Raw genomic sequence first — 21,098 nt, forward strand, 5'->3', positions numbered from 1 at the left:
TCGCCCAGTACCAACCCTGTTAGAACTAACATATGTCCTTTTTAATATATTCCGGGGAAGTAAAACGCTGCGAGGACTCCAATAAAATACAACATAAAATGCTCGGAAGACATGCCAGCAGGGAAACGACTTTCGAATTTCAAGCATCACGTAAAACGTAACATTTTCATATCACTTAACGTGAAATTTCGGTGAGTTTTATGTCTACGGTGTGTTAAAAGCACCGATAGTAATAAGTATTTCTATGGTACTAAAATATACCTATGGTATTGAGTGAAAGTGTATTGTATTACCGGTAATTGGGAGGATAGTGATTTTCGGACATTTTTTTTGGAGCAGGCCGTAAAATCCCACGAGGTTCCCAAGCCGAGCGGACTTAGTGGCTGATGGCCAAATACAGTAAAAGCCAGACATAGGATGGTAGAGGCCCAGTGACATCGTTGGGGTGAGCTGCGCATTTGCTTGTTCTTTTGACGTCGCCCGGGTTCTGGGTTCTGTGGCTCTGGTGGGAATCGAGCGCTTGGACGATGCAAATTATTGTTTCTGTAAGTTTCATTGTTATTACACGATCTTATTTCTTCGATACGGAAATCTTCCATAGCTTAGCGTTAAATAATAATAATAATAAGAATAATAAAATATTTAATTGCTTTCATACAAAAATCGCATTTTTTACAAGTAAAGTTGTTTTGAAGTCGTCGTGGCCTAACAGATAAGACGTCCGGTGCATTCGTGTTGAGCGATGCACAGGTCTAAGTCTCAGTATAATTACAACGGCTGCCCCACCTTTCAGACCGAAACGCATTACTGCTCCACAGCAGAAATAAGCAGGGTGGTGTTACCTACCCATGCGGACTCACAAGAGGTCCTGCCACTAGTAACAGAATTCATTAGGAAAAGTCGACGAAGCAAGTAAATTTAATGTTAACCGTAAATCGCTGTCACCGCTAGCTTACCAATATACGTGGCATCCAACAGATTTGTCCATTAGTTGCCTATGAATATGTTATGACTCCATTTACCTTATAAAGCTTATGGCGCGTAATACTAGCAAGCTACCCGAACGTTCGTATTTGTCTGCTGTTTAATAACTTTGACACCTGACTTTTACATGTAATAACAAAATTGTGTCTTGTTGCTTTGATTTTATAGCAGAAAACTCGTTGATACATCACGTTGTTTATATTGTGTTTTTTTATTAGTTTTCCATTTGCAATTCCTTTCAAGAACTAAAACGTAATGTATGCAAAGGAAGTAATACGTAAATAATATAGCATTTAAAATAAAAGCGCATAGTTTACTTAGTAACTGAAAACTAGATACAAGTTAAAATCGTTTTACGAATAGCAATATCTCTATTACGAAATTCATTACCAATCCGTTTTATTTCGAATCCAGTTTTGCTTAAATTGTAAATTGCTTTTGATTCGTGCGATCATTATTATTAACACCCGTCTATGTGTGCTTGTTACTGATTCTGTAAATAAATCTTAGCAGTTGATTGTAGTCTACTCCTGATGCTCATATCGTTGATGCTACAACAAAAACGCATCCTCGAACTGATGTGATCATGACGATGATCGTGGATAGTTGGATACGTGGAACTTTTAAATAGTTAGAAACTTTGTGTAAGTTTTCTATGCACACATAAATGCATGCGTACATCAGGTGCACCGTCTCACGCAGCACATTCTCGTAGGTCTTAACGGACCCAAACCTTATACACAGGAGCCCTTTTCTTCGACGTCGCAAAAGCATTCGACAAAGTATGGCACAACGGTTTGATTTTCAAACTTTTCAACATGGGCCGGACAGTCTGGTGCTCATCATACGGGATTTCTTGTCGAATCGCTCTTTTCGATATCGAGTCGAGGGAACCGGGTCCTCACCGCGACTGCTCACGGCTGGAATCCCGCAGTGCTCCATCCTCCCTGGTCGCCACCAACCCAGTTAACCTTATTCGCCGACGACACGACCGTTTACTACTCGAGTAGTAACAAGTCCCTAACCGCAAGGAAACTCCAGAGCGCAACGTTAACCCTCGGACAGTGGTTCCAAAAATGGCGCATAGACATCAACCCAGCGAAAATCATAGCAGTGTTATTTCAAAGGAGAAACTCACCACTTATTTCCTCCCGCATTAGGAGGAGAAATCGTACACCCCTGATTACCCTCTTCCTGATCACGCAGGAGCCAGTCACCATCGACGCCCTAGACACGTCCTTACGGATCCATCAGATCCAATAACCCTTGCATTAGACACCTTTAGCTCTAACACTAAGAGTAGGGACCCCGGTAACCATACTCGTCGAACTCGGCAAAGATTTCGACATGCAACCTAACCTAACCATCAGCCCGCTGAGTTTCTCGCCGGGTCTTCTCAGCGGGTCGCGATTCCGATCCGATAGTAGATTCGTTCGCGAAGCAGCTACTCTTGAGTTGTTAGGTCTCCTTTGGAGGCGCTCGGGTAGCTGTTAGCAAATCTCACCCCTCCTGGCTGAGCCCTTGCTCGTCTACCTGTCCTAGTAAAACTGGAAAGACCTCCGGGCCACCTCTCAAACATAAAAAAAAGTTTACTATAATATCCGTATATATCGTTCATGAACAATTTTGCCCTTTCACTAAAAAATGCCTTTCCCAAAAATACAACACAAGCATCGACAAAGCCTATTGATCTAAGAACTGCAACAACGGGCCACTCCGCGGCTAACAATCAGAATATTTCTAACAATAGCCCCAACCACATTGACCGAACAGTTTATTTGCCGACCGTAAACATACGCGGAAGCCAAAGCATTCGTTAATTACGATACGTGTTAGACATTGTGATCGTTTTCTGTTTTAAAAAACAAAAAAGCTCACAATAATAAAATTCGTAATAAACTTAAATTAAAATGCAAAAGCACATTATTTTAAAGGTGTTATATGTAATCCCGAAACGCGAAGAGTACGCAAGGCAGTCAAATATTCCAAATGGGGGACCTAGCGGCCTAGCAGACGTCAGAACAGCTCACTTCGGCCGAGAATGTTGTAGCAGGATATAAAAATGTAAATAAATAAATGTCAGTTTGTACAGAAAACTTTTTTTTGGAACGAAGTTCCTTATGGGACGATGCGGAGGGGTACTCTAATCGAGAAAAAAACGTCCGTAACGTAAGATTTTTATTATTTATGTATAGTCTTAGTATGATGGCTATACAGTGTCTAATGTATAGTCTACGTGATGACGGTTATTATTATTATTTATATAAATAGCTGTTTCTTTGTATATTATTATATAGTTTTTATAACTTATTGTGAATAAAATAAAGTTGAAAATAAAAAATAAAAAAAAAAAAAATAAAATAAAATAAAAATATATATATATATATATATATATATATATATATATATATATATATTTAACAATTCAATAATAATACACAATAATGAAACTCATAAAAAGCAAAAACACAATTTTGTTGACGCATATGACATATTTTTTCACTTATTTTTATTTTAAAACCAAACTACATAACCGGTTTTTAAGAATGAAGATATATGAGTCGTCTATTATCAAAGGTGGCAATCTGTGCATTTGGACAAAAAAAAATTATTGATATGTCAATACAGATTGATTTGAATATAATCGTCCCTTCAAAGAATACGGTTCAAAACCTGCATTAAATAAAGGTTAATACTTAACCTGTTATTTATCTAAGATGTCGTTCAGAAGAGTTTTGTGACTGCCAATGGAATACAAAGTCAATAATTCGTTTTTCTGATTTACCAATAATTGTCCAAAAGTCACATTGCCGGCTTTGATAATAGTCGACTCATATGTAGAACCACAATTTTCTAATTTTAATATACTGAAGGTACAATATAGTCTGCAATAAATAAATGTGTAAATAAATTTGAAAGAAAAATCCAAATAGTCATTTATAGATTAGTTCGATTGAGTAACGAACACAAAAAATATCTCCTCTAGAACCTCTTCTTTTTTTTGAAGCCATTTAAAATATCATACTTTATCTTAAATAACAGTATTTATAAACCGGCAAGGATTTATTATACAAAAATCATCAAAATTAAAATGAGTTATTGTAATTAAGTTATGACCATGATAGTTATAGCGATACCTAATCAATCGCCAGTTGGTACTACATTCGTTCATTTGTGCCCTAAAATTAAAACGGATACGTTGAACAATAACGAATGGCTACTATTTCATTATTTTGGTTTTGTTCCTAACTCCCAATTATGCTACCGTTTAATTACTTATTTCTGTTTGATTTCAAAGTTTGTTTTACGTTTACATATTTAAACTGCTATTGAATAACAGGTCAACATTTTGTTAAAGATAATGTGACAAGTGCGTGTCTTACCTGATTTTGAGTAACCCTTACCATAGCATCTACCAAAATATCTAAGGGGATATTAGAAGTCGATTTCAAAGCAGCAATCATTGCTAAAATGCTGCTTCTCTCTATATATATGACGGAGGAGAAACGCTGAAGGAATGTTTTTAAAAAGTGTGACGTCAGCATTGTTGACGTCACGGTCTTTAAGTTCTCGATGATGACTCATATTTGGGCTTCCAAAACAAAACTTCACGAGAACTGCGTATATTGCACGAGAAGCATAACAACGTTACAGAGAGATCCGTACTGTACTACGGCTCGGACACGAATGACCAAACGCTAGACAGCACGGCCGTATTTATAGGACTTCGTACACGTCAGCGTGTTTACAAGTATTAAACACGTGAGCGTGTTTACAAGATTTTAAAGTATTGAAATTACAATAAAAGGGACTGTTTAACATCAATTTCTTATCACAGAGTAATTAGTTGATGATCAGTAGGTAAATAGTCATATTTGCGCCGACACGGCCATACTGACAGGCGGTGCGTGCTCTGCACCGGCCTCGTTGATTCTCGTAGGATTTTCTTTGATTCTCATTGACCTGTAGGAATAAAAAGTTTCTCTGAGTAGCGCATCTGTTATACTTGCGTTACTTGTAACTATGTAGGTTTGAGACTTATTAATGCGATTTGATTGTAGGGTTCTCGGAGGGTATCGTAGGGTTCTCGGAGGGTATAGTAGGGTTCTCGGAGGGTATAGTAGGGTTCTCGTAGAATTCTCGGCGGTTCTCGTAGAGTTCTCGGCGGTTCTCGTAGAGTTCTCGGCGGTTCTCGTAGAGTTCTCGGCGGTTCTCGTAGAGTTCTCGGCGGTTCTCGTAGATTTATTTAAGGTGTTCGGATAAGGATGTTGTGTAGTGTGATGTTGTGGCGTACACTGTGGTACTTATGTAGTGGGCGTACACTGTGGTACTTATGTAGTGGGCGTACACTGTGGTACTTATGTAGTGGGCGTACACTGTGGTACTTATGTAGTGGGCGTACACTGTGGTACTTATGTAGTGGGCGTACACTGTGGTACTTATGTAGTGGGCGTACACTGTGGTACTTATGTAGTGGAATTTTAGTAATCAAAAATAAAAACTTATCTTTGAGTGTTGATTTTGTTGCTCGACCATGCTGATTTGTGAAGTAGATGTATAGGCTCATCGGCTGTTGCTGGAGGGTAGTCTTCTTCCGCCGATATGGTTAAATGGTCTCCAGGTTCTTGCTGAGCGGAGGCGGCATGTGATCCCACTTCTGATGACGGAGGAGAAACGCTGAAGGAATGTTTTTAAAAAGTGTGACGTCAGCATTGTTGACGTCACGGTCTTTAAGTTCTCGATGATGACTCATATTTGGGCTTCCAAAACAAAACTTCACGAGAACTGCGTATATTGCACGAGAAGCATAACAACGTTACAGAGAGATCCGTACTGTACTACGGCTCGGACACGAATGACCAAACGCTAGACAGCACGGCCGTATTTATAGGACTTCGTACACGTCAGCGTGTTTACAAGTATTAAACACGTGAGCGTGTTTACAAGATTTTAAAGTATTGAAATTACAATAAAAGGGACTGTTTAACATCAATTTCTTATCACAGAGTAATTAGTTGATGATCAGTAGGTAAATAGTCATATTTGCGCCGACATATATATAAACGAATTGCTGTTCGTTAGTCTCGCTAAAACTCGGGAACCGCTGGACCGATTTGGCTAATTTTGGTCTTAAATAATTTTCGGAAGTCCAGAGAAGGTTTAAAAGGTGGATAAATATGTTTCCCTTTAATGCCCCCCACCCCCGTCGGACGGATTTTTTTTGTTTATATTAAGTTTATTTTATACAAAAGCTTAGGTCATTTATTTATCGATTGAGGCACTACGAAGTCTGCCGGGTCAGCTAGTGAGAAATAAAGTTGGTTTCGTATAAAACAACAACGCTAGTAGCTAGCCCTCCGAACTTGTTATTTCAAATATATATTTCAATTAAGCAAGTTTACATTTGAAACGTAAGTTAAATTCACAAAGCATTCGGCCAAGGTGTGCAGCCTCGGGGTATGACTGTGTAGCTCGACCCGGCAAAACTAAACTAGTTAGGGCGGCCTATCAGAACGCTTTTCAAATGGAATAACAATAAAGTCCTATACAAATAGAACAGTTATCTCACGTGGGCGGTTTGTTTCGTAGGAAAATTCAGCGGAAAGTACTATTTTTTTAAATCGAAGGTCTTTGTAGCTTCCAAACCAGCCAGATCTTTAATCATTCCATAAAATGTGTTTTCTTGACGCTAATGAAAACCCTCTTGATAAACTCGAACGTTTGTAAAATCTGTGCATCTGCGTAATCTTCGTATTTTGGAAATATGAACATGTGCCTCAATTTGGACCGAATTAGGGTAGCTGACGATTCGACGACCTTTTAACTATCACTTTCTTTCTCTTGTTATTAATTATCTAAATGAAATTCACAATCTTTCTTCACAAGCCATTTGACTATCTGAAGCATTCGAAGGTCTTAACACGCTATGTTGATTACTTGAAGATATGAATAGTTTATCTTGTGTGATAGTACTATGACCGGCTTCTCCATCACGCACAATTGCCTCACTTTTCCTACTTTACTTCCTCTACTCTTTCGTCTAAATAAGATCTAATAGTTTTAGATGAATTTTACTGCTTTCAAAACATATATGGTCGGTCTAGCCGTGAGTAGACAATGCGCATGTGGACCGCCATGCCGCCGCCTACTACTTTGCACACCCTTCTAACACCATATACCTTGCAGTTAATTCCAGATCCTCATGATAAGTGACAAAACATTTCTCTGAAAATCCACTATGGAAGAATGCACAAGGGCTATAAGATGAAGGCTGGAAATGACGGGATCAATTACACCAATGTCCTGTCTATATTAACGCGAGGTCATCATTCGTTTTCGTTTAATAATCTTTGAAACCTTAAATTAGCTTTTAAATTAATTTAGGATACTCACGACCCAAGGTAGACAATGTAACTGACTAGTGTAAATTCGCATATTGAAGAAAAAAAGAATTAAACAACAATTTCCCTTAACTTGTGAAGGTCGTGAACTCCAGATAATAGTCTAGTGAACTCCAGATAATTGTGTAGTGTATAGTCAGTCAGTAAGCTCAATCCCCAGCAGCCCGGTCATCCTCAGAGATTAAAATCCCTGAAGAATATAGACCCGAACCAATCCATGGTACTTCTGCCTCTAGATCTCTTTTCTTCGATATTTCCAGCAGCATATGTTTTTCTAAATTATCGCCTCGCTTTGTTGCAATACGTCGGAATTAAAAAAGCATAAAGATAGTCGAAATTGATTATTAATTAATTGTTTACTTAAAGAAACAAACAATTAATAGTTTCGAACAAGACCTCATTATTTTCTAGTAGAGTTCAAACGAAACATAAAGACCTAACCCTTCTCATTGAATTATTAAAATTAAACCGTTTTCGAGTAGTGGCCTCAAAGTCGGTTTGTCCCGCAAGAAAGTTGCGAATTCTGCCACAAAGGATCCACACCGGGGGCCATTTGCAAAGCCCGCGTATTTGTTCGCGCCTAATTAAACACGAACAGTGGAAGCAGCAGGTATTCCAAGGGAATTACGAGTTCGCCCCGCAATTTCGATGTATGATTTTAATGTGTTTGTTCCAATGAAAGACAAACAGGTAGGTCCCGGTCGTTTCTCAGAACGAGCGGTTCGAATGAATAAGAAAATTATCATCCTAATTTTAATTGGCTCAAAACACCGGTGAAGGAGCAAAATGTCAAAGCCGTCGAGACTTACAAGGATAAAATTTATATGTTAAAAATATTTATAAAACTGATACGTGTATATATAATTTATCCTTCCATAAGTCATAAGTTCCGATTTGAAGTGGCAAAATAGTAAGTGCGGTGTGAGCTCTGAATCTAAACTTACAATTAATTTACAAAGTTAAAAGGGTAAAGATGTACTATGACTCCATTTGGAGACCTCCATTGTGCCTACCCAATACGAGGCAGCTATGAAAGGACAAGAGGTGGTACTGTCTTTAAATAACACAGAGCCGTAAAGACGGACGATCATCATTTTATTTATACAAAGGTCATATCTACGCTCATATGTTGAAAAATGTTGGCCAAAGCTTTCGACTATTTTTTTTTTTATTGCCTGGATGGGTGGACGAGCTCACAGCCCACCTGGTGTTAAGTGGTTACTGGGCCCATAGACATCTACACCGTAAATGCGCCACCCACCTTGAGATATAAGTTCTAAGGTCACAAGTATAGTTACAACGGCTGCCCCACCCTTCGAACCGAAACGCATTACTATTTGAAACAAACAAGTCATCTCGTTCGCCAGGTATATTCATAAAAACGTATCTATAAAGTACACATAGATAGGTACAATGTGTATATATAATAAAATTAAAATTAGAAGAATAACATACTTGGAGATGTTTATCATATAACGAACACAATGCACGTATTTTTGGGTCAAATGCTGTGTTTGTTTGTGTTTTTTGTGTTAAAATGTATGTTTTTTATATTAGTTTTTATTAGTCTTATATCTATGTAACCAGATGTCTCAATACATTATTACCAAACCTTAAATGGCACCAAAGAACTTGAAAACTTGCACGCGTATCAGGAACCGACACGAATACCATAATTTTAATTAATTTGAACGAATAATATAATAAAACGTATCATAAATAATAATAAAAATAACACGAGGATAACGAGTTTTTTTTTATCATTACGTCTCCTTATGAGATATAGAACCACGGTAAATGATTGATCTGGAAACATGAATAACAATTACGGCCGAATCCATTTACAAACTAAAATTAGATCAGAGTCACCGTCATCTCGTTTTTACCATCGCACCGCCCGCCACCGGAGTAGAGTTCATCCATTCTACCTGGAGCCACTGCGGTTATCGACAGTGCGTTTCCAGAGGTATTTTTTGCCACGTACCATCCGGCTATGGAATGAGCTCCCCTCCACGATGCTTCCCGAGCGCTATGACATGTCCTTCTTCAAACGAGGCTTGTGGAGAGTATTAAGCGGTAGGCAGCGGCTTGGCTCTACCCCTGGCATTGCTTAAGTCCATGGGCGACGGTAACCACTCACCATCAGGTGGGCCGTGTGCTCGTCTGCCTACAAGGGCAATAAAAAAAAATACTTCAAGCTTCTGATCTCATCCGAAAAAAAATACATGTGTGCAATTCACACGTGGTAGAAGTGAAACCTTCCAAAATTAAAATACAATGATCCTAAACGTCTTAAGTATATGTAAAATTTTGTCATTAGTAAATAATTGTAAGGTAGCGCCCTCTGTGAATTGATATTTTAATTTCACGTATAATCCTAAATTAAAATTCACTACAAGAGCTTTCATACACACGTTAGTATTAAAAAATCTCACAGATGGCGCTGTATTAAATAGTATGTATATTTCTGTCTCATTCTTTGCTGGCTTCATCCTACACATTTTTGTATTTGTGTCTCTTACCTGTCGTTTTTTCCGTTGCATCCGGTTTGAAAGGACAACGATTCTAAAGAAGTTTTCACTTCAAAAAAATATTAATCATAAACCGCTCAACGAGAACACAAAGAAAACAACTAAAGCGACATTCTCGTTTCATTACCGGAGCTGCGCGCACAAACTACAACGCGGTAAGTGCTTACTGTTCCATATTAGCGACCTCGTTTCATTAACGAGAGCAATCCGCAAACATTTGCATATACGACCGGCTGCGTTGTCAGTTTATCGAGTACACATATACCCTTCGCAATCAAAACCAATACGCCGAATATTAGCAGTCCGCAAGTATATATAGATGGTCAGCTTAGAACTTAATTGTGCTATTACGTTCCCATTTCCCTCATTCGAAGCGAATAATAACGAACGCTGAATTTACTTGTGCTGCAGAATGTGTAGAGAATTGATATGGGTATGTACCTACTATAGTCTTGGTTATTTCTACCGAGACACGGCCAAGCTTTCCAACTTTGAAGATGAAAAAGCCGTTTTGTAGCCAACCTTGCCTCTTCAGGTCGTAATTGAGGTTGTGATGTCTATGAGCTCTTGTTACCAATTAACATTAGTGGGTCATAGCCTCAGTTGTCCATGAACAGTAATAATCCATCACAATATGTGGATTACCTCTAGATACCGGCACGATCAATGCTAAAGCGGTCTTAAGTCGGTTCTAAACCATTCTCCTTCATCGTATTTCTTAAAGTAGAATATCTCATAGTACTGAAATAATACTACAAAGATGTCATATTTTAATATAAAACTAGTTCTTTGTTGAAATTTAGACGAGGTCACTAATAGACTCATTTTAAATTTGTACTCGATATTTCGGAGATTCATCCCTTTTTTAGTTTCTGATAATTGAAGGATATTTGGAAAAGACTGTCATAGGCGGCAAACGATTTAGTATTGTAGTTTGTGCAGAATAATCATTTGTTTTCAGATGACGGTGTTTAATGGTTCTAGCTTGGAATTTTCTCGTCGCTAGGAAAATGCATGGGTTGAGTAGAGCTGGACATTCCTACCGTAAAACGTCAACGCCGAGTACTGGGCGGCGGGAAATAACCCAGCCCCTGGATCCAACCAGAGACCCGGAGCGGGACCAGTTGCCGTGAAGGACTAAATCCCTTCGAAATACTGATGTGGAAGGACGTGGGAACCCACCATAATTACATCCCAAGAGAGTCATGGACAGAGAAACATTTAAACTGTTTCAAGGCCATGACCACGACCCTCAGTAATGAGGAAACCGACGCAAGGAGGAGGAGGAGGAAAATGCAAATGATAAACATTACTATCATGCATGCAATCTCTTGGCTGTTTCACCTCAACTCTCATGGTTCAGTGAGCCTACTAAGAATTCATGAGAGCGCCGCCTGCTTCATTGTGAATTTCCAATCATAATACGACTTGACAATCCAATCATGCGTATTCCAATTAAAACTGAGCCGCACAAATCCTCGTTTTGAGTGCTACGCGTCTTCATCACGTTTCTCCGCGAAAACAAATCGTCAAACACATACCTGGCCGACGAAATAAAATATTCTATTAGGAAAATCCGTTCACTCATAATTCACGCGTGGAATTTCGTTCCGCGAGCATCACAGGTGGTCTTAATAAATACGAAAATGCGCTATAGTCGAGTTAGTAATAAATTCAGAAGGCAATCAACGCCACAGGAGCGGGTAAAAATATTAATAGCCGAGAAATAATTATGTATTCATGACTTTCAACGTCGGGCTGGAGCTTTCTCTACTGGAGTTACGGGTTAACTAAATCTGTGGGATTGGAAAGCAAGTCACTACGTCCTCCAGTTAAACCTCTCTCGGCACCATTATAAAATCATATTCAATAATCGATTCTAAGCAAACCATTTCAAATAACGTCCTCTAAAAGCGACATCGACTTAATACGCTGTATACTAACATTACCTTTTAAAAGTTTAAGGGGTATTATGTAACTTAAAACACATGTTTACTATCAAATGAGTGCGTTGTAATTTTAATTATTTATCGGAAGTTCGACCTTCGTGGGACAAATTATGTTTTGTACACTTTACTCTCGATTGGGTTTCGTTAATTATTTTAAAAGTTTCGTTTCTATCTACATTGTACACATTACGCTTGCTTTCGTCTGAAATTCGCGGTAAGTACCTGTTACATTATAATGTTTATAGACTTCATTAATATTAGTGGACTTTTACAGGAAATACCGGATCTGTTTCGTTTCATTGTTCACATGTCGCATTAAGTTTTAACCCGTCGAGACTTGTCCGATCGGTGGAAGCAAACAATGAAAATCAACTTCTGAAACCATGTAGGATTCATCAATCAATCGTTAATCTACGTATGCAATAGCCATAAAACGTAACGCGGGTCGAGCCGGCCGGGGCGGCTTGCATTCGGTACATAATTCTGGCGTAGCGAGCCGACGACAATGCCGCAATCGGACCGGCAATCTGCATAATGGATTGCTCGCCCGAACGCGTCGTCCGGTCGCCGCTCATTCAATTGTCGCGGTCGTCGATGTGTCGCACGGTTATTACGGAATACGAAATTAATCATTTCACGGACGTACGGGCGCAGTTACGTGCTATACTTGTTAGATATACTTTTTGAAGTGAAGCTTCTTTATCGACGTAGGGAGGAAAAAACGTATGTAACGTTTTTCGGTTACGCGCCATCTTAATTTCTTCCATTACGCGCCATGTTTATTTTATTACTATTTAGTTTGTTATCAACAGATGTCGATGCACGTAAATTCCACAGCTCCTGAATCGCGGTGACGAGATGTTACACAGTTGATAGACGTTCTCGTATTTCTCTTGGTAAAATGTACGTACCTGGCGTCGGGATACAGTGATCATGCAGGCGGTTCCCCCAGGGTGCGGCTGCTCCATTGCACTGCGGAGTGGTTGACCCTTGCGATTATTTTTATTTTTTGTAAATTTCAATTCTACCGTGTGTGTCACTTGCACACCTATACTTGTTAGATATACTTTTTATTACCTGGTATTATCGGTTACCGGATAAATTCACGGTGAGCAGCGTCTTGGCTCTGCCCCTGGCATTGCTGAAGTCCATGGGCGACGGTAACCAGTAATCATCAGGTTGGCCGTATGCTCGTCTGCCTACAAGGGCAATAAAAAAAAGGTCGAACGGTAAAGCCACATGGTCGTTGCTGCCACATGTAACAACTATCATCAGTTGGGCAAAAACAGTTGCACTGACTACAAGAAATGTTAATCAATACATAATACAACGTAATTACTACGAAAGACGCGACCTTCAGTATTGAAGAGAACAACCAGAGAAATAATAATTTAAAATACTAAAAAAAAATGCTTTTAAAGAAAATTCAACTAAAAATTAGGAAACAAATTTAAAAAAAAAACGTGTTGTGCGTGCTGTCAATGGTTATAAATATTTTATTGACACATACGAATAGAAGGATTTTCATTTTATAGTTTTGTTTTCTATAAAAGCGTGTTTTTTAACTATTCGGTATTTATTAAATATGGTATTATAATTAAACATAAACGTGTCGATAATAAGCAATTAATTTCTACAGTGGTTGAATTAGGCTTTGTTAATATTGTGAAGAAGTGTTAAAATTAGAAGCCAGTCCCAGTTGTGTGTTAGTGGTGAGACTAATAAAAAGATTTTGCTTAAATAAAACTTTAAAACAAAATTCTACTCCAATTCCTAATTCTAAATGGTATTCCATTTGAAATATTTTCCCAACGGAGTTTTAAATAGGGGGTTTAAATTTAGTGATATTTTGCTTTTTTTCTTTGCTACGAATATGATGGCTATTAAAAGCAACAGCTTTTGAATTCTAGCAATCGTATTCGCGTGTCGAATCGAATATTGTGGAGCATTTTTTTACAATTCACAAGCTCAGTCTGATGAATCTAATTGGTAACTTAAATATTTTTCCAGAGTTTTCCAAGTAACATGTTAATTAATCCATACTAATATTATAAAGCTGATGAGTTTGTTTGTTTGGTTGAACGCGCTAATCTCAAGGACAACTGATCATATTTAAAAAAATCTCTCAGTGTAAGATTAGATCCTAATCCTTATGATTACAGGACCATTCGAGAAGTCTACGAACTTCGAGTCTTTCGAATCTTTCAAACAAAAAAAAAGAATTATCAGAATCAGTTCAAGCATTCTCGAGAAATCGGTCCAAAATACATATATTAAAAAAATGGTCGAATTGATAACCTCCTCTTTTGAAGTCGTTTAAAAGGCGTGATTTTGGTACCTTAAATAATTCCTTAACATTCTATTATTCAAAAATATTTTCACTTTTTACGTAAATCAAGTCGCGGGTAAAATTTAGCGCTATTTATCGCGCTACTATCAAAGTAGGTTCCACGCGGACGAAGTCACGAGCAAAATCTAATTAACACTAATATTAGTAATGTGGTACAACTTTCAATATTTTAATCACAACGTGCATAGCTCATAAAAATGTAGTAAATAACGAAATTCAAAATTCATTACTTTACTGAGCTTCATGATGGCAACAATAATAAGAAAATCTTTCAATCTCACATCCACCCTACTCCATTACATACAAAAATTATCGCGCACTGACTTCATAACATTCGCACGGGAGTTGCGCGGAAGACGGGCGTTGTGTAAATTTTTATTTATTTATTTTTATTTATTTATTTTATTATTATTTGTGGTCGTAAGTTAACAATGCTGGTGCTTAATATTAATAAATGTATGTATCACTATGTCCTGCTAGTAAAGCGTACAAATATTAGGTGTAAGTATAATCTACATAAAAACATTAAACTTAAATTATAAATATTTAACTCTATTCTACTTTATCATCTAAATTATTTAATGTTATCGTCTAAATATTCTGACATAGCATAGTAAGCCTTATCTAATAAAAATACTTGCTATTTTTGCTTAAAACCTTATAAATCTACTGTTTTAAAAAAAATTATAGGTAGTTTATTATATATTATTGTTGACATACTAAAAAAACTCTTGTCATAAAGGGCAGTTCTATGAGGTAGCAAAGAAATCTTTAAAGCATTCCTTTCTAACAGATTGCGGTTTTGCAAACAGATGTTTGTTCGTTTTGACAAAAATCGCTACCTCATAAATACATAAAGATGTAAAAGGCATATTTTTTTACTTCTGAAAGAAAGGCTTACATGAATATTTACTATAGCACGCACACATTTCTTTTGTGCTTTAAATACGTACTCTGTATTAGTGGCGTTTTCCCAGAATATTAAACCATATCTAAGGGTTGACGCCACATATGCATGGTATGCTGTCAGTACAGCTGATCTTCACTCCCTTTCCAACGGACGCATTATTATACTTTATGTTATGTTATTTATTTATTTAAGGATTACCGACAGGGTTTACAGTAAGACATAAAATAACATTGACATGTATAGAGCAATTGATAACTGCAACTCTAATTAGAGGCAATCACAGCATGCATTACATTAATATATTAATAGAGATTTAACAATACTATTAATAATAATTAAAAATTAAAAACAAAAGAAAGACAACAAGGACAGTAATACCCGAGTACTCAGACCAAGGCTGAGGCTGAGGTTCAACAACAACTTTTTATAATTTTGTTCTTAAATATGATTATATTATGTTTACATTATGTTTTTCGATACATTTTTTCTAGCCTCTCATACGTTATAAGGTATAAAATATCAGCTCTTATTTTAATGTAATTGAGACGTGAATGTGAATGATCTCCAATATTGATGTCATATTTAAGGTTCTAGCATCGATTCCCTCCTCTTGTTTTGAACAACAATAAATCATGAAGAAATTGAATATATCACAACAGCATAGTTAGATGATTAAAGAGAGCCCTGTATTTGCTGTGATTAGTGGCCTAATGTCCATTATGTAACATTTAAATACAAATTGAGTTTTCGGAAAGTGAGACATTTTCAAAGACGTAAGCACTAATTGGCGTCCCGCTGACGTAACATAAGCAACCGACTCAGAACTTTAAGAAGTCATTTCCCGAAGTTCTACGTAAATTTCATCCATAAAGTATGATTCCGAATAAAACGTGCAAAGGAATATAATGTCAAAAAAGTGCCTACGAGTGTGTCTAATACTAAACTAAAATTATTTTAATTAGGCTTCTTGTGCCAAATAGACTATAAAGCATTATTTCGAAAGGCTGTCAATAGATGGCAATCCTATGCAAAATTCATTGTGGTGACGAGATGACACAACCTTTTATTGAAATAGGTTGACGTTAATGAATATAGTTGTGTCGCCCGGTTACGCTGGCATAATCCTTTTAGGTAGGAAAAAAAATAGCTCTCTCAACACAGTAGCTTTGCTTTTAATTACGCCTTCACCAGTACAACGTTATACAGGGTGAATTCAGAGAAAAACAAACGAGAAATCTCAACTTCACTTCAAAACCTACAAAAACGGCCAATAAAACAAGATTTTTCAAAGGCGCGTGCGTGTTAACGATGTTCTACACCGCCTCGCGTACATCTAGACTTTCTAGACCTTAAAACTCACAAACATCGCAATAGCGAAGCTCACGTGAATTGCGCTAGTTCGTAGTTTTGAATATGAAACGGCAAATTGTCACAGCGAGCCAAGTTGGACAGATCCCGAAGGGCTTCTTTGCATATTTGACAAACTGTTTTGTCAAACTCTAATCGCTAATTCAGTGGCCTCTGTGGACCCTTGTTTGATTTGCTCATTAGAAATCCACAGTGACAATAACATGTCATTTATGATTCGTTAGTATTTTGTATTTCAAAATATATTTCAAATTGTAATTGAGTCATTTGAGGAATTATTTCCGATAATCTAGTTGTCTGGTACGTACTTACCGTCCCGCCAGCAGTGATGCAGAGCTATCTGGAAATACTACTTCATCATCAACAATACATTTTGCTATGTATTATCGAGCTTTGAGTGAACTCCTTTCAACACTATCCATATGCCAATACATTATACTCAAACAAAACTGCACTTTCGGCCTGTTTTTACCTTACTCAGCCTTTAAGCGGAAATTACTTAGACAATAACGGATGAGGTTTTAGCTTGGCTTCAAATACCAAAGTCGAAGGTGACGACCGATTTTTCCTGCAACCGCAAAAGGCATACTCGGACGGAGACTATACTGAAATCATCATCGTCAAATCAAGGGTCCCTAATTCATAGCAATATTCTTGCCACACGCTATAATAATAATAATAATAATGTTTTTATTTCAAGTATCCATGACTCATATAAATTGTTAATAAGACTTAGACCTATGTTAGTAGTTATATTTACATCACAATGAATTACTGTGGTAACATCCCATGGGAGATGGCACCACAGCGACCCATGTATATACAGTCCAGCCTGCTTGCGATCATGCTCAGGATACTGTTGGAGCTGGCCCTCACTCTGTTTACCAGAGATGCACACCTCTTACGCATGGTAGCGTAAAAACAATCTATGTGCGCGTCTGCAAACATCCCTGATGCGCTACAAAAGCGGGGCAGCACCACCAGCACCCTAAACGCGTTATTGTATTGAACACGGAGAGCATTGTACGATCTTTGAGTATATCCAGCCCACAAGCTGCACGTGTAAAAGTTAGTACAGTAGGCCCTAAAGAGGGTGACCTTGACTTTAAGTGAACACCGTGCAAACCTGCGAGCTATCATGTTTGCTCTAACCGACAACGCTCTCCGCTCTCGTTCAATATCTTCATCATCTTTGAGATCAGGGGTCAACACATGGCCGAGATATTTAAATTTATAAACTCTTGTCAATGGCGTTCCGTTGAGTACTACGGGAGGTATTTTATCATGCGTCCCACCCCTGGTCTCAAAGACCATGATCTCCGACTTTTTACAGTTGTACACCAAACCGTGTGATTTGACGTATCCCTCACACAAAGAAACAAGTTGCCTTAGGCCACAGATAGACGCGCTCAGCAGCACCATATCGTCTGCGTAGCTGATGTTGTTTACGCACACCCCGTCTATGAAACAACCAATCCTGGTCCTACTGAGCTCGCCGATCAGCTCGTTCATATACAGGTTGAAGAGCGTAGGCGAACTCAACCCGCCTTGTCTCACCCCGCACTCCAACCTATACGGAAGAGACAAAGCCCCAGCCCATCGCACATTGTTGATCTGGTTCCCATACCAAAACTTTAGAATGTTATTTATTTCCGTGGGTAGTTTAATATTTTCCAACTTTTTCCACAAGAGGTCATAGGAAACCAAATCAAACGCCTTGGACAGATCAAGAAAGCAGGCATAAACAGGTGTTCCCGCCGCGTGTAGTATTTGACAGCATACTGCATATTAAGATTGCACTCTCTGTCGACAAACCTGAACGGAATCCGAATTGGTTATCATGAAGATTTACATATTTATTTAGTTTAAAGTTAAGCATGCTGTCCAACACTTTGGATATAACAGTAGCTAGTGAGATAGGCCTATAGTTACTGCTATCTGCAAGGTCTCCAGTCTTATTTTTAGCTATTGGTACAACTACTGTTCGTATCATTTCCCTTGGCAAATAACTATGACCCACACAAATGTTATACAGCATTGAGAGAACCCTAGAGATGTGCACGCCCGCATAACGCAGGTGCTCAATGCTGAGCCCGTCATGTCCCGGAGACTTACCACGTGACATTGACCTAATTGTCTTTTTAACATCCTTAGACGTAAATGCCACTCCAATTTCCCTGCCGTGCTCAATATCAAGCATCGACCCAGCGAGTCTTAAAGTAGATTTTACAAAGAAGCGTTCCTTGAACATGTTGGCAATTTGTTCTGGTTCACTCACGCCACCGACGCTCACAGGTATTGTCGGCCTATTCTTTAATTTATTTGTGTGTTTCCAAAAGCCACGAAAATCACTTTTAGAATGGTGTGAGGCTAGAATATCCATTTTTATTTGGTCTTCATGATCTTGGCACCACTTTAGTCTAGACTTGAAAACTTTTCTAGATTCACACATATCATTATACGCATACCCAGAAGTAGGTTTACCGTACCCTACCCACAACAAAAACTTTTGCCTAGCTTCCCTGTGAGCCTCGGCAACATGCTTATTCTAGCCCACTACCACTCTTCTAGCACGTTTTACAGCGCCCTCCCGACCGTCCAATGCAGCTGCACTTAGGGCATTTACAATATCTGTATACAATTTATCTATAACTGCTATGTGATTTACTTCAGTGCACACACCATCACAGCATTTACTGAGTTCATGAGGAAAGTCAATTAATCTTAATCTTTTATTACATTCTATGCTATGCTGTAAAAGTTTAGTCATGTAGTCAATTAGCGCTAGTATAGGTAGTTGTATCGCTAGATACGAGTACATCAGACGTCTCATTTAAGTCATTTGGGTCACGAAGACACAGAAACTGCACTCATTAAACAAAGAAACAATTCACATTGTTATATTTTTTTTGTAATAAACTTCTGCGTCTAAATGTAGTATATAGTACTGGAGCCCTTTCGGGAGACTAGAATTTTGTTCGTTTTACTTTTTTTTTTATTGCTTAGATGGGTGGACGAACTCACCGCCCACCCGGTGTTAAGTGGTTACTGGAGCCCATAGACATCCACAACGTAAATGCGCCACCCACCTTGAGATACAAGTTCTAAGGTCTCAAGTATAGTTACAACGGCTGCCCCACCCTTCAAACCGAAACGCATTACTGCTTCACGGCAAAAATAGGCAGGGTGGTGGTACCCACCCGAGCGGACAAAATGACATGATATTTGCCAATAGTTTTAGAGTCAACAATCTCAGAGTAACTTGTCCCTATTCGGTAAGCGCCACTGCAGTAAGCCTATTCATAGACTAAAACACACATTCTTGAATTATTTAAACTGTACAAACATTTCTGAGTTGCCGTCTTACCGGTCACACGTTTGCAACAACGCTCTATGTAGGTATAGGCCGCGTGTGGCTTTCAAGATGTACGGTTCAATAACGCGTTCTTATCTAATCCTGGCTCCGAGAGCCTCCAGAGATTTACTGCCCTCACATATTATACGTGTTCACTGAAGATTGCACAAAGGATATTGATCTTAAGAATTATTTGTTGTTCCTGACCTGGGGATAGGCGGGCAAGGCAAGACACAATGCTTTCTGAGGTTTTCATGAGTTACGAACCCCTTTGTAATTTAAGCTAGCACTTGTTTTAATACACACGTTTGCCTCGGGTAATTTCAAACTAGTATTGTTAAATACAGATTATATAATTTTTAGATTTCACCAAATATTTGGAATTCGTATTTTTTTAAGACGCTCTTAAAATGAATAGCGTTTACTGTGAAACTGTCAAGTGTGTTTTTGTGGTATTTCTTCTCCATATAACCACGACGATATTGAGCTCATAGACAGTTAAGGGAACTGTCTATGAGCTGTTGTAATTGCATAGCACTAGATTGACCATAACCTCATATTTAATTGCAGCTACGAACTACTACAACAATAATAACAAAAAAGCACAGCACAAATAACTACTTGGCTATGCTAGGGGCACATCTAACGTCGATAATCAAGGGTAGCCACTCACTATCGCATGGACCGTAATTGTCTTTTTTTTATTATTATTGCTTAGATGTGTGGACGAGCTCACAGCCCACCTGATGTTAAATGGTTACTGGAGCCCATAGACATCTACAACGTAAATGGGGTGGCGCATTGAGATATAAGTTCTAAGGTCTCAAGTATAATTACAACGGCTGCCCCACCCTTCAAACCGAAACGCATTACTGCTTCACGGCAGAAATAGGCGGGGTGGTGGTACCTACCCGCGCGGACTTACATGAGGTCCTACCACCAGTAGTTCTCTGTTTATAATGGTAATTCAAAATAAATACAATTGTCTATTATTAAAGCTCCAGTATCAAAACTTTTTATTATTTTATTTTCAAGAAATAGTAGAAAAAGCAATATCATTCTGGATTGACAAGAATAAGTATCGGATGTTTTAGTTTAAAGAGCTAGTTAACTATGAACTAGTGAACTAGTTAGTAACTACGATCGCAAATCAATCCGCTCTTCTACGCCCATCTTAATACGCAGCTATTTTGACAAAACGAATTTGGAGTTCCCATAACGAATAGAACATAATATGTGAAACGATATAT

This window comes from Bombyx mori, chromosome 22 (genome assembly GCF_030269925.1).
Source record: "Bombyx mori chromosome 22, ASM3026992v2".
Classification (NCBI taxonomy): Eukaryota; Metazoa; Arthropoda; class Insecta; order Lepidoptera; family Bombycidae; genus Bombyx; species Bombyx mori.